A 15298-nucleotide genomic window follows, 5' to 3' on the forward strand; every position below is an offset into this window, starting at 1 on the left:
CAAAATAACATCTTCTTTACAGGATGTAGGGTCAAAGTCCTTAGCCTTGCACCATAAGCAGAATCTCTTCCACTTATAGGCGTAGGAAGTCCTCGTAGACGGTCTCTTAGCCTCTTTCAAGATCTCCATACAGTCCTGAGGCAGGTTCAAGTGTCCATACTGCACTAGCTCAGGAGCCATGCTGCCAAACTCATGGACGAGAGATTGGGGTGAACCATCTGCCCTCCGAACTTCGTGAGAAGGTCCGGCCGACACGGCAGGCGTCGGTGCGGCAGAACAGACCGGTGAAGAAGGTCGGTGAACCACCATTGCCTCGGCCACTCCGGAGCAATCAGGATCATTCTGGCTCTGGATTGCGACAGCTTGATCAGCACCGCTGGAATTAGGGGAATGGGTGGAAAGGCGTAGAGAAAGCTGTTGGACCAGCTGATCCATAGGGCATTCCCCAGCGTCCCTGGTTGGTAGTACCTGGACGCGAAGTCGCGGCATTTGCTGTTTTCTGCCGTAGCGAACAGATCGATATCCGGAGTGCCCCATTCTGCGAATGTAATCCTTCAACAGATGTGTTGAATTTAATTATCAACATCGCTTCTCTTTTCAGGGCTCGGGATACTATGCCCATGTGACAAACTCTATATTGGTAAAACAAACCAGGAAATAAGGTTCAGAATCCAACAGCACAAATCAAGAATACGAAAAAATGTACAAAACGCTCCTTTGGTCAACCATTGGCGTCTTAACAACCATGCAGAAGCTGATGTCAAATGGACTGTAATTTCGAAAGTTACACCAGATAGCAGAGGAGGCGATTTAGATGCCAAACTGTTGAAAAGAGAAGCGATGTTGATAATTAAATTCAACACATCTGTTGAAGGATTAAATGAAATGTCTGAGATTTTCAACCTTTGAATTTACGCCTGTGAGAACATCGCCGGTTTCCGGTTGTCCAGCAAAATAATGTCTATCATGATACTCGCTTCACAGCCTTACCATACCACACCCTTGCTTCATTTAACATTGTACCTGTATATCCATGGGCATGATGTTTTGTTTTTATCAATAAAGCTGCACACAACGCGTTGGCAAACTACAAATCCCATGATCCTTTATATCGTAGCGCAATCACCGCTCGAACAAGCAGTCCTCCACTTCTTGAATTAGCTTTGCTGCGAATAAACTACATATCCCAGACTCCGCTCGCGACCAAAGACAGGAAGTATAAAAGCGGTTTCCTTCCGGCTGCACTGTGAACCATACCTGCATTGGCGGTACAAACACGGACGACGGGTTCCTTGTTAAAAATTGTCCTCGAACTACCTCGGAAGGTAAGAGAATATTTGCACGAGCGACTCACGAGCTTGTTTGAGCCACTATAATGCAACCACTACATTCCGCTTTTGATTCATCTCTTGTAGACGACAATTGAAGCTTTTCCGATATTTGAATCATCATCTACAATAGTCGGCATTTAGTCCGAAGGTACGCCAGCAGTAAGATACACGACATCGACAGGCTTACAAGTAAGACGTGACTTTGGGACTAACACCGCCATTACACATACCAGCGCTTTATGCGACATTTTAATTAATTCAATCCTCCCCTCTTCTGTCTTTCTAAAGGTCTGTCTCGAAAAGGTCTATACTCCACACTCGCTAGTCTCCCTTCGGGTGGCATTGGCTGCAAGGTAAGATACTGGCACAAGGTTAGCGTTGAGGAAAGTATAGTGCATAAGGGTTCATTGGTCTAATTTAGCTTTTCTGTATTCTTCCTATAGTGAGCATCTGGTCCTGATGAGAATCCCCACAACTTGAGGGATTCGAAACGCGTAGACCTCTCCGCTGTGGGCTAACCGCACAAATTTCAACCTAATTATTTTCAAACTATTATTATTAGGCTGCAAACATGTTTTCGGTAGCCCCCTATTTTTGTGTAAAGTTGTAAAATTGTTATTGATTATTTGTCTTAAATGTCTCACAGTATGATTGAGTAGTATGAATGTATGGTATGATTGACACTTGTATGCCAGTAGTAGTGTCGTGTATATTTTTGTAGTAAATGTATATATCAATATTGTATTGTTTTTTGCTATTTTCTGTGTAAATAAAACCGTGCTTAAAAATGAGTTAAATAAGCACCGAGCCCCTAAAATTGTTGATTAAAATCAAACGGAAAAAGTGGTTTGTGGTGGTACTGTTTTGTTCAGTCCATGATTTGAAGTATCGTGTTGATACTTTGTGCAGCATTGGCAACTCTTTTGTTTTGGAAATTATATATTGACTTGGCCTTGCTGCCCTTGAAGTCAAAACCCAAGGTTGTTCCTAAGGTCCTGTTGAAATGGCACTGGGCTTCCTGGTAAGTGGACGCTTTGATCAACCAATCGTCCAGGTATGGGTACACAAACACCTTGGTCTTCCGCAGGTGTGCCGCGACCACAGCCATGCACTTGGAGAACGTCCGCGGTGCAGACTTCAGGCCAAACGGGAGTACTGAATACTGGTAATGGTTGTTGCCTACCAGAAACCTCAGGAACTTGCGATGCTTGGGTGCGATCGGCACATGAAAGTAAGCGTCCTGCAGATCTATGGCGCACAGCCAGTCTCCTCGATGCAACTGAGGGTAAATCTGATGCAGGGACAACGTACGGAACTTTTCTCGGCGGATCCACTTGTTTGCTTGCCGCAGATCCAGAATAGGCCTGAACTCGTTCTTGTCTTTTTTTCTTACGAGAAAGAACCGTGAGTAGAGACCTTTTCCTTTTTGCTTCAAAGGAACCGCTTCTATCGCCCTCTTTTTTAACAGAACATCCGCCTCCCGCTGGAGCTCCCGCACCATGTAAAGGGAGCGCACTGGTGGAATCTGTGGAGGCGAACTGGTGAAACGAAGACAGTAACCATTGCAAACAATATTCAGCACCCACTTGTCCTGCGTTATTGTCCTCCACTCTGCCAGGTATTGTTGAATACTTCCCCCCACCGGAGCGGGTAACGGATGAGGGGGAAGTAACTTTTCAGGGCTTCGACCCGGCCGGGCCTTTGTTCCCCGCCGAGGACTGATGCTGGCCTCTGCCCCTCTGGCGCTTCTGAAAGGGCTGCCTCTGGTACTGCTGCTGTTGCTGGGGCTGTTGCTGGGGGCCCGACTGACGCCCTTGGCCCCTCTGCTTGGTGTAGCGCCTGCCCGAGGAACGGAAGGACCTCCTCTGCTCCTTGGGCCGCTCCAGCCCCACCGCCTTCAGAGTTTCCGCCTCAGCCTTCATGCGGGCCATCTCGTCATCCGCATGTGACCCGAATAGCGTCGTGCCAGAGAATGGTAAATTGGCGATCTTCTGCTGCGCTTCCGGCTTGAGCGGAGTCAGCCGCAGCCAGGAATGCCTCCTCATGTGTATGCCGTGGCAGTACCCATGGGCCGCCAGCAGCGACACGTCCCCCGCCGCACTGATGATCTGATTAGAGACCATCATGCCCTCGTTCAGCACCTCTTGAAAGTCCTCCCTCTTGTCTCTGGGCAGGGAGGCAGCGAACTGTTGCAGGGAGTCCCAAAGAGACCTGTCATAGCGCCCCAACAGAGCGGAGGCGCTAGCGGCCTTCATCGTAGTGGCTGACGTGGAGCACATCCTCCTCCCCAAGGAGTCCATTTTGCGACTCTCCTTATCCGGGGGAGCCGTGGATGAAGGCGTCGTAGAGTGTTGCTTACGAGCCGCCGCCACGATAACAGAATCCGGTGGGGGATCCACTCTGAGGAACGCCGGATCCGAGTCAGGAGCCCTGTACTTCTTCAACAGTCTCGAGGGCGCCGGCTTCACCACGGCCGGCGTTAAGAATACCTCCATAGCAGGTTCCTCCAACCCCGGAACCAGCGGGAGGAGGGGGCGCGACAGATGTGCCTTATGCAAAGTCTCAAAGATCACAGAAGTAGTGGGAATAGGGGTAGTCACTGATATCCCCAACTTCGCAGCCCCTCTCATCAACACCTCCTGGAACGTGGCAATGTCATCCACAGGCGAGACGCGGGTAGGAGGCGTCTCCGACAGCGAGGGCGAAAACCGGCTAGCCCCAGAAGAGTACGTGCCCCTCGACCCTCTGGAACGAGACCGATACCTCCGTCGACCATGTCCAGAGCGAGTGGACGATCTGCGCCTACTCCGTGATCGCCTGCGAGGGCGAGAGCGAGATCTCTGCCGGTGAGGAACCCTCGGGGAAGGAGGCGGTGGCTGCGGTGGCGAAGCAGGCAGCTGAGGCACTGGCAGAGGCAGCTGAGGAGGTGGAGGAGGAGGAGGAGGAGGAGGAGGAGGAGGAGGAGGAGGAGGAGGAAGGGCAGGCACCGGTGGAGGCGCCGGTGGAAGGCCGGGCACAGGAGGCAAAGGCGGCCGCTGGGTACGCAGCGGGGTCAGATGATCCGAAGCCCCATCACTCCTAGCCGGAGAGCCCCCATCATCATTGTCCGGGCTCGCGGCCACTCTCCTCTTCTTGGCGGGCCTGTCCCGCGTGGAAGCCACCGACGGAGAACGTCCGCGCCTCCCCGATCCCCGACTGGAGATCGTAATCACGGAGGACGTATTCCCCGATGTCTGGGACGTCGAACTGTACGTCGACCTCGTCCGGCGTCTCTTCGCCCTCGACGACGAGCGCCGTCCCGCAGTCGAACGTCCTCTCGACGTCGAACCATGTCTCCTCGACGTCGACCCATGCCTCCTCGGCGTCGAACCACGCCTCGATCTCCGTCGCCAAGGTGTCTGCCTCGACTTCGACTGCCGCCTCGACGTCGACCGCCGGTGTCTCGGCGTCGACCGCTGGTGTCTCGACGTCGACCGCTGGTGTCTCGACGTCGACCGCTGGTGGCTCGACGTCGACCGCTGGTGGCTCGACGTCGACCGCTGGTGGCTCGACGTCGACCGCTGGTGTCTCGACGTCGACCTGTGTCTCGACGTCCACCGTCTCCGCCTCGACGGCGGGCGCCGGGATCTCGGCGTCGACTCCGTCAGCGTCGAGCCGTGGGCAGACGGCGACGGCGGCGAGTGAATTCCATGGGGCTCGGTACGACGTCGATGTGTTGTGGACGTCGACCGTGACACCTGCGACGGCGACCCGGTCCCGGGTCTCGCCGGCCCCTCCCTCGACGTCGAACGCCGAGGCTGCCGCGACCCAGAGCCCTGGATCGACGGCGAACATACCGGTGCCTTCTCTCTCGCCGTCAACGTCGTCGCCTTCGACGTCGAACTCGACCTACCAGCCGGTAGGTGCCGTTTCTGCTCCTTGCTCTGTCCGGAGGTCCCTCCAGGGGCTGAAGCATGGGCGGAGGAGGGGGAATGGGACCCTCCATGCCCCGAAGTCCCACCGGTCCTCTGCATCTCCTGTCCCTGAAGGCGAGTCTTCTCCCTGTCCCTCAGGGTCCTTTTCGAAAAGGTGTTGCAGATGTCACAGGCAGCTGGGACATGTGAGGGCGACAAGCAGAGGATACACACATCATGTGGGTCCGTCTTAGCCTTCTTCCTCCCACACTCAGGGCATTTATCGAATAAAGTCATGCTGAGAGTGGGCCAAAACTGCTCCAGATTGCAGGCAGTAGTAGACAAAGGCTTTAGACGTCGAATGAAACCACTATTAATCCAAAAAATCCAATTTTAATCAATTAAACCACCCAAAAGGGTAGAGCTCAAGCTCCAGGGTCCTGCTAGCAGGAGCCGGAAAAAAGAACTGAAAGTAACTTGTGTTGGCTGTGCATCCTGGGATACCGGGGGTCTCTGGAGAGTTTTCTTAAAGGCACGGTATCCCTTTAGCAGACACATAATGACAGCCTATAGGGCTTGTCTGTCCACCCCTTCCTCTCTATTGTTTAAAGGGATTTTGGTGAAGGGAGTGTTTGATAATAAAGGAACATGTCAAATGTGAATAAAAATGACATTTCAACTTTATTTTGGCTTTTGTGTTCACTTCAGAGGAAGTGCTGGCCAGTGCAGCCTTGTTGTGATTAGGCTGTATTATTTTGTCTGTCTCTTAAGTGTCTTTGCAGGTTTGCAAATGCGGGACAGCTTAAGAGATATTTTTGATTGCTCCGGGGTCCCCGCACATGGGCGGGGATTATTCATAGATTATGACTATACACAGAGATCCCCTACTACAGAAGTTATTTACTAAGTCTATAATGGCCCTTAAACTTTTTAGCAAAAAGATGGGCAAGAAACCAGTCAACGAGTTACTGCGTATTTATAAATCTAGCTGTGTGGCTGTGGCAACTTATGGTGCAGGAATATGGGGCATCTCAAATGTAACTAGTTTACAGTTGACAGAGAATAGTTTTTTAAAATTTCTCTTAACTACGCCAGAAAGCACCTTCACTTACAATAGCCATGCTGAGCTCGGTATGTTATATATTGAGAACATTATTAGAATTCAGCCAGTCCTTTTGTGGAACAGGGTATGGACCGTAAATGAGGGCCATTTGAATCGTCTTAATTGAGGGACGTTTTGAAATTGGAGGGTGTGCACCGAGTGAACTGGCTGAAGTACATTAAAAGTTTCTGTGACCTTATTAACCATCCAGAATTTTATCTTGACCCTGAGTCTATGGTAAAGATCACAAGAAAAGATCTGAAAAGTCTTTGTATTACGTGCCTTGTGAAATTAAGAGAATATACTGAACTGTCAAAAAAAACAGTGATGTCCCATCAATTGACCTTAACCTCGCAGGCTATTCAACCATATTTAACCCCGAGGCTGACGGAGCATGAAAAGTTTCTATTGATACGTTTTAGACTTGGGTTTCTTTTTAGGTCTGTGAGTTTTCCCGTTAATAATGACTGGTCAGCTGGAATAAGCAAATGCCCCTGTGACAACATATCCACCCAATCGGATATTCATATTTTATTTTTCTGTAAATATTATACTTTACCTAGGGAAAGGTGGATTAAGCCAATTTTAAAGTATTTGAAACTCAGACAGTGCCGACCTGCCTTTCTGATTATTAGGAAACTCGAAGATATATTTACGGTGGCATCTCTCTCTGTATTTCTTAGAAATGTTTTTTACCTAAGAAAATCGATTATGTTTTAATGTTTTGAGCCTATGTGTTTTTAAAACTTATATTTATTTTACATACTTGAAATCGTCTGAAATGTGTAATAATATGTTGTATGTACTTTTATGGTTATCATTGTTTCATAACCGAATAAAGTCTTTTGAGTGATTGATAAATAGATCTCTCTAGAGGTGGATCTGCAAACCTAATTTTGATCCGAAAGTCCAGCAGAAACAAACAGGCACAGAGCTCATCCCTACGGACCTAACTGTCCAGGCAGTAGTGCTTTTTGAATTTGTTCAGAGAAGCCTACGCTGCTGCTTGGCAGATATTCAGGACCGGAACTCAGTGTGCTAACGCAGTGGTCACAGGCTTAGCTCTGGTGGAATTATCACGCAAACCCTCAGGGGTTGCATCTTCACTAATGTGTAGCAGATCCTAATGCAGAGCACGATCCATCAAGGATCTGCTACTCCATGGCCTTTCCCTTCTTTGCTCCGACATACACACTCGGAACTCTCTAGTGTGATCAAGGTCGAACGACAATGCTCTTTTTGGGTACAGTAGGTGAAGTTGCTTCTCTTCTTTAGAGGAATGTGTCAGCGAAAAAAGTAGGCAGGGTGATGAACTGGCCTACATGAAAAGAAGTAACGACTTTCGGCAGAAAGAAGGCTCTAGTGTGAAGAACCAGCTTGTCTGGGAAGATGTTCAGGTATGGGGGTTTGGAAAACAAAGTCTAAAGCTCGCTGACCCTCCAGGCAGATGATAGTGTCACCAGGAAGGCCGTCTTGACGGTAAGGAGCCTGAGAGGACAGCTGTGGAAGGGCCCAAAGGAAGTGCACATCAAGAACGTCTGGACTACATTAAGGTCCCAGAGAGGCATGATGAATGGTGAAGTAGAAAACATGTTCCAAACCTTTCAAGAACCTATGTACAATAGGGGATTTGAAGAGGCATGGCTGGTCAGGCAACCATAGAAAGGCTGAGAAAGCAGAAAGATAGCCCTTTACAGTGTTCAAAGCAGAGCCCTGTTGAGCAAGGGAAAAGATGAAGAGAATGATCCGAGAAAGGGGGCAGAAGTAGGATCGACCTATTTCTCAGCATACAATGCCACAAACTTGTCCCAATAGAAGGCGTATACTGTTTTGTTGGATGAATGCTTGGATGCCTAAATAACACTGCAGACTTCAGGCAGGTGGTTAAAAACTGTCAACTGTCGCCACTCAATCTCCACTCATGTAGGTGGAGTGTTGAGAGGTTCAGGTGGAGAGCCCTCCACTGCTGCTGTGACAGAGGATCCTCCAGAAGTGGTAGCCTGATTGTAGGACCAATAGCCATGCCCAACAGCTTGGGATAATATACTCTTCAAGTTCAGGACAGAGCCACAAAGGTAACTTGGGCCCAGTCGTTCCTGATTTTGAGAACTCTGGGCAAGAGTGGTATGGGCGGAAATGTGTACAGAAGGCCTGAGCTCCACTCAAGATGAAAAGCGTCTACCAGTGAGAGCCACCTGGAAACATTAGCATGCAGAACTGCTGACATTGCGCATTCTCAGTGGTGGCGAACAGATCTAACCGAGGCTCGTCCCACTGCTGAAAGAGACCTTGCACCACCTCCGGAAGGAGATGCCACTCATGAACCTATAGGCATCTTCGGCAGAGTTTGTCAGTCATCTCCAGACATGCAAGACATCTTGACAAAGGGTCCACGACCCCACAAAGCTCTGTTTGTTGCAGAACCACATGGCAGTGTTGTGGTCTGTGAACACGTACTAGCCTTCCCTTAATGGAGGGTAGAAAGGTCTTCAAAGCCAGCCGGATCGCTCGGAGTTCAGAGGCCTCCGATCTCCACCTCTCCCAGATGGCTGCCCCATCCCAGGAGTGATGCATATGTCACCACTGTGAGATCTGGTTGAGGAAGGGTAAAGGGTCTGCCGCTGACCCAATGGCAGTACGTTAACCACCACTGCAGATATTTTGCAGTTTCCTCCGAGATCTGGACCATATCGGAGAGATTTCCCTGATGCTGTGCCCTCTGGAACTTCTGCTCCCAGTTCAGAGCCAACATATGCCAGCAGGCATGTGTCGCAAGTAGGATGCACATGGTCATTAATCCCAGCAGTCTCACCAAAATCCAGGATAGAGGCTAAAACATCGGTATCATAGCCTGAAAGTCTGGACTCGCCGTTTGGGAAGACAGTCCTGAAACAGTACTGTGTCCAGAACAGCTTCAATGGAATGGAGTGTCTGAGAGGGATTCAGGTGTGAATCTGGGATGCTGATAGTGAGCCCCAGCTGTTGTCTGGATGTGGGAGACGACAGCGCGATGTGAGCCTGCCTTCAACAGCCACTCATCGAGATAGGGAAAGACTGGCACCCCAGATCTCCGAAGATGAGCTACAACCACCACTATCACCTTCATGAACACTCAAGGGGAATTGGTAAGGCTAAAAGGGAGCACTGCAAACTGAAAGTGCTTGTGGCCCACTGTGACCCACAGATAACACCTGTAAGCAAGCAGGATGGGAATGTGGAAATATGCATCCTGCAAGTACAACGCTACTATCCAGTCTCCCAGGTCCAGAGTAGACAGGACTTGAGAAAGTGTGAGCATTTTAAAATTCTCCTTCTTAAGGAAAAAACTGAGAGGGTGCTGGTCTAGGATAGGACAAAGGTCTTCGTCCTTCTTGGGCACCTTAAAGTAGCAGGGATAGCAACCACAACCGACTTCTTGACTCTGCACCACTCTATGGCTCCCTTGGCCAAGATAGCTGTCACTTCCGTGCAGAGCAAGGCACGATGGTCCTCCATCAACCTGTCGCGAGGAGGTGGCATGGGTGGAGGGGTAGTAACAAAGAGGAGGGAGAAGCCACTTCGGACAATTTGAATAACCCAGTGGTCTGATGTTATAGACTTGAAGTGGGGCAGGTGTGTGCATATTCTGCCTCCCACTGGTTGCCCATGATGGTAATAGGGCAAACGAAAGGGGTTTGGAGGCTGCAGGTGCCTGGGGGGTGAAGGATTGGCCCAACCTTTGGCTGACCCACCCACTAAGTCTGTAAGTACTGCGTCCTTGGCCACGCAGAGGCTGGGAAGCTTGTGTGCTGTGATGGTTAGGCATGCAAAGACGTGGCTGGAAGCCCCTTCCATGGCTGTGAAAGGAGGACTGGTGTTGGTGAGGGCCCATGGAAAGGTTTAAAAAAATTGAGGGACTGGGAGCTAGGTTTAATGAGGTCCTGCACACAGGCTCCGGAAAGGAACTGAGAACCAGCAGAGTGTGCAGTTCCTAACTGGATGTGAGAGGAAAGGGAAGTCTTTCTTTGTGATGCCCTCACACACCCCGGAGGAAGTCATGCTTCATCATCGGGCCTTGCTCCTCGTCGGGCAGGCGCTGCAATGCCTGACGGGCTCCCGTAAACAGGGCTCTCTGGCGGAGATCTTCTGAAGAAGCCGTTGGTTGCGTGCGGGTGTGAGGGGTAGGTAGTGCATGGGTAGGTGAGATAAAATAGGTCAGGAGCAGTCCTACTCTGGTCTGGTTTATTGGCTTAGGTAGCTCGAGCCTGATTAAAAGGCAGTGTGTGGGCCCTTACGTGGATTTTGGCACAAAGAACCAATTGCGGGACTTGACGTCGACCTGCCTCGGTTTTGGACTTCACCAACTAGTCACCTCTCCTACCCATCAAGGAGGTCATACATTGGATTTATTGTTTGCCAGTAAGATGGGGGCTGAACTCTTAAATGTCCTGCCGCTCATCTGGACAGATCACCATTGTATTCAATTCAAGATACTGCAAACAACTACCCCCCCTCATGCTAAAACAGCGGCAGAATTCAGAGTGGGCAGAGACTGGACTAAACTGGCCAAAACGGGCTCGTTACTAACCCCACCAACAGTCAGCCTCTTTCATGCCTCCAGACCCGTGGAGGCAAACTATAACGCCTACCACAAGTTCATCACCAACGAGCTGGACCTTCTCATCCCGAAAAGAAAGATAAGAGTAAGGAGCAGGCCATCTGCGCCTTGGTATGATGATGACTTGCGACAATTGAGACAGCTCTGTAGACAGGCCAAAAGAAAGTGGAGGAAGGGGTTCCTAGCTAGGGACAAGCTGGCATTGAGATCTGCACAGAGCAGCTACAAGCAGCTTATCAAGGAGCGTAAAGCCAGCTACTTTGCTAATTCCATAGTGAATGCCCCTAACGGGACCAGGGAATTGTTCAGAATTGTGAAATCCCTATCGGCCCCTTGTTGCCTTGAAAATAAAGTTGTTCCTTCAAAGAGGTTGTGCGACGAGATCGCCACCTACTTTAAGGACAAGGTAACAAGGATTACCAATCTCTTTAGGGACACTGATAGTGCGACAGAGATATCTGGGAAGAGGTTGGCCCTTGAAAGGTCAGGGAAGGTGTGTCATTTGACCAGCTTCCCACTCTTCTCGGATGCGTCGTTTGTCAATACGGCACTCACCATCTCGTCTGGCTCTCCCCTCGACCCTCTGCCTCAGAGGGCATGGAAGTTATACGGCTATCCAACCTTCCCCTGGTTACGCCAGATCTGTAATCAGTCATTGGAAGAGGGTCTGGTCCCAGATAGCTGGAAACAGGCGGTTGTTTCTCCCCTCATCCAAAAAAAAATTTAGATCCAACTGTTCCGGCCAGCTTCCGACCCATCTCTCTCCTCCCATTCCCCATCAAAATCTTAGAGAAAGCGGTGAGCAGGTCCCTCTCGAACTACCTAGAGGCCAACCTGCTGCTGGACAAAGACCAGTTCGGCTTCCGCCCCGGCCACGGCACCGAGTCAGCTTTAGTTACCATGCTGGACTCGATGCGAGTGCGGGCTGACACAGGGAGCACCGCGGTATTGGTGCTCCTGGACCTGTCAGCCGCATACGATACCGTGAACCATACCATCCTGCTGGGCCGGTTGAGGGAGTCGGGGGTGGGAGGTCAGGCACTAAAGTGGCTCCGATCCTACCTAGCAGGGAGACACCAAATGGTGACTATGGGTCCTTTTGCCTCAGAGAACACCCCCGTGAACTTTGGAGTTCCACAGGGTTCCAGCATCAGCCCCATCCTGTTCAATATATACTTGCAGCCGCTATTCCCTATCATCAAGGCGTTCGGGGTGGAGCTGATAAATTACGCAGATGACACCCAGCTGGCCTTTTCTTTAGAAGGCAAACATGCAGTCCCCTTGGAACAGTTCCAGAGCTGCATGAGGCAGACCACGGACTGGCTCCAGAGAAACTGCCTACAGTTCAATGGGGATAAAACCGAGCTGTTGCTCTTCGCGCCTATGAAACCGACTCACCATCTGCCAATGGACTTTAAGCTCGCCCCAGACGCAACCCCACTGATACCAGCCGCAACAGTACGAAATCTGGGAGTGCTATTTGACAATAATCTCCAGCTGGACTCCCAGGCGAGCAAAACCACGAGTGCCTGCTTCGGCTTACTGCGACTCCTACGCCGTATCCTTCCGCTGCTGCCGGCCGAATCTCGCAACTCGGTCGTCAGAAGCACCATTCTCAGGCTGGATTACTGCAACTCACTGTATCTCGGAGCCCCCCAATACATCTTGCAGGGGCTACAGAGAGTCCAGTCAGCCGCCGCCAAGCTGGCACTCGGTCGCAAGCTTGATTCATCTTCTACTCAGGCACTCAGGGAGTTGCACTGGCTGCCAGTCAAAGAGAGGGTCCTCTTTAAGTCCTTATGTCTGGTCCATAAGGCACTCCACGGAACAGGGCCGGTCCCACTTCAGGAAAGATTCTCAAGGTATTCCCCCGTAAGGCAGTTGCGGTCATCCACGGCCAACCTGCTGGCACAGCCTAGGTTCAAACGGGCAAGGCTGGGAGGGAGGGCCTTTAGTGTAGTTGGGGCCCAAAGCTGGAACGCGCTTCCATTGGAACTTAGGCAGACGCAGCCATTAATGGAATTTAGAAGGAACCTCAAGACCTAGCTCTTTCCAGTAGTTTGATGTTTTCATCTGCCGTATCAGCAATAATTTAACCATCCGGTCAGAGCGCCTGGATACCCGTTGGGTCGCAATTTGCAACTGTGCGCTATACAAATCTCCATACAATACAATACAATACAATTTATTGTTCCTCAAGGGCTGCCAAAGTGAAGTGGGTCAACATGTTTCGTGCCTCTTTAGTCCCTGTCTAGTGGCACTTCATCAGGACCGGAAAAAACTAAAATGTGAGTGGTGCACTACAGTCTGGGTCTGCAATTATTATGGTTAGTACCCAGAAATGGCAGGGAATACCTTAGTAGGCTTGTACTGGGGTAGTCAGTAGACCCCTAGAACCCAAGCCTAGGGCAGACGGGGGAGGCGAAGCACGTCGTTGCTAGTGGGATGCTGACGAATTGCTTTACTCCTACCCCATGCTCCGGGCCCCGAGTCACGAAACATGTTGACCCACTTCACTTTGGCAGCCCTTGAGGAACATTAAATCCATGTAAGGGCCCACACACTGCCTTTTAATCAGGCTCGAGATACCTAAGCCAATAAACCAGACCAGGAACTGCACACCCTGCTGATTCTCGGCCCATGGAAAGGCCCAAGGACCTGGCCGTAACTCTGCTGTCTTTGAAGTGCTCCAGCGCTGAGTCTGCTTGCTCTCCGAAGAGAAGGGAGCCATCAAGGGGCATGTCCAAAAGCAATGCCTGGACATCCTCTGAAATCCCTAAAAAAAAACAGTTGTCCTTAGCCAGACGAGGCACCGTAATGTGAAACCGTTCTGCCTAGCGAGTCGGCGGTATCCAGTCTATATTGGATTGTGAAATTAGCTGCATCCCTACCATCAGCAACAGCTTGGGAAAGAATAGTCTGGGACACCTCTGAAACCATGGGCAGCACCTGCACAACCAAATCCCATAAAGCATGGAAGTAATAGCCCTTAAGGCATGCGGTATTCACAGACTGTAGTGCCAGGTTGGTGGAAAAAAAGATTTTCTTGACTAAGGTGTTTAGCCTTTTGGCAGTAGGGAATGCCCCAAGATTTACACGGGATGTAGAGGCTTGGACCATCAAGCTCTCCAGGGTATGGTGTTGTGTGAGGAAATTGGGGTCCCCTGGAGCAGGATGGTGGCAGGGACAATCACCTTGTTCACAGGAGCCCCTGTGAGGGTCTGGCCCAAGTCCTAAGCAGGACTACTGTGACAGCTTCATGGAAAAGGACAAACAATTCTGAGGGGATCACTCCCGGTTAAGGCACCTCTGTCAAGATATTTGTTTTGACTGCCTCTGTGGGCAAACTAAGATACAGGATAATGGCTGCCCCTCACATTACCAAAGCAAACAACGATCCCTTCTCCGTAGCCTAGGTAGGGGGAAGAGCATGCTAGTATCTGGGGAGACGCTGATGAGCACCCGCCGAGCCGGGGGCATTGGCATCGAAACCGGCACCAGGGAAGGTCACGATGGCATGATCCGCGCATCCGGATCCATCTGTGGATCCAAGGGGCCTGACTGTGACCAATAGGGGCCCTTCTGAAACCCGCAGGGCCCAAAAGCACACGCAGGGATGGGCCGCTCTAATATGAGATACATGGCCTCATAAAACTCCCAAAGTTGACAAGTGGGTCGCTTGGGCTCCCGAAAAATCTGAGAGGTGCAGAGCTGTCAGAGGAGCAGGCTAAAACGGGGAGCCCTACCTCGAAAACAACACTCCCACGTCTCGTCTGAATACCACGACGGATGGGGAGAAGTCGACGACCTTTGACTTCTTGCTTTCTTTTGTTCTTGTGGAACTTACACAAATGGCCCGTGCAACAAAGATCTTGGGCTCCAAGACCAATCCCAGACCTTCACCTTGACCGAGACTGTTGCGGCTTCACGCATTGAGCTGTAAGGAGCTTGAGAGACTGCTCCCCAAAGCCTTGGGTACATAGCACGGCAATCGGCACAGGTCTTTGCATCGTGGTTGCGCTCCAGGCACAAGAGGCAAACAGTGTGCAGGTCCGTCACTGACATCTGTCAATGATAGGTGCCGCAGGGCTTGAACCTGGCATATCTAGTTGACATACATTCCACACCAGGAGAAGATCTCTCAAAAAAGATGTCGAAAAAGCTCAGTCAGAAATTGACCAGGAGTAGCTCTCTCCAGATCTGCGCTGACTGACGCAGAAGCTAAAGAACGGACATCAGCGAGCTGGGTTGGCGCCTATATATGCACTGCGCACGCACTTACGGAGCACACGATGCTGATGACGCCAAGCTGAGCCAATGAAGCCACCTACTGGCACACAGCACACAAAAAGTTTCGAAGGTAAAGAGTATATGT

At 50.7% G+C, this 15298-nt stretch overlaps 1 protein-coding gene across 7 annotated transcripts in view; it reads right to left on the reverse strand.

Moving 5' to 3' along the window:
• Positions 1-15298, reverse strand: part of UBR3 (ubiquitin protein ligase E3 component n-recognin 3) — a 2077978-nt gene that overhangs the window by 125927 nt on the left and 1936753 nt on the right. The gene's annotated exons all lie outside the window — the stretch shown is intronic.

Source organism: Triturus cristatus, chromosome 3_1 (assembly GCF_964204655.1).
Source record: "Triturus cristatus chromosome 3_1, aTriCri1.1, whole genome shotgun sequence".
Taxonomy (NCBI): Eukaryota; Metazoa; Chordata; class Amphibia; order Caudata; family Salamandridae; genus Triturus; species Triturus cristatus.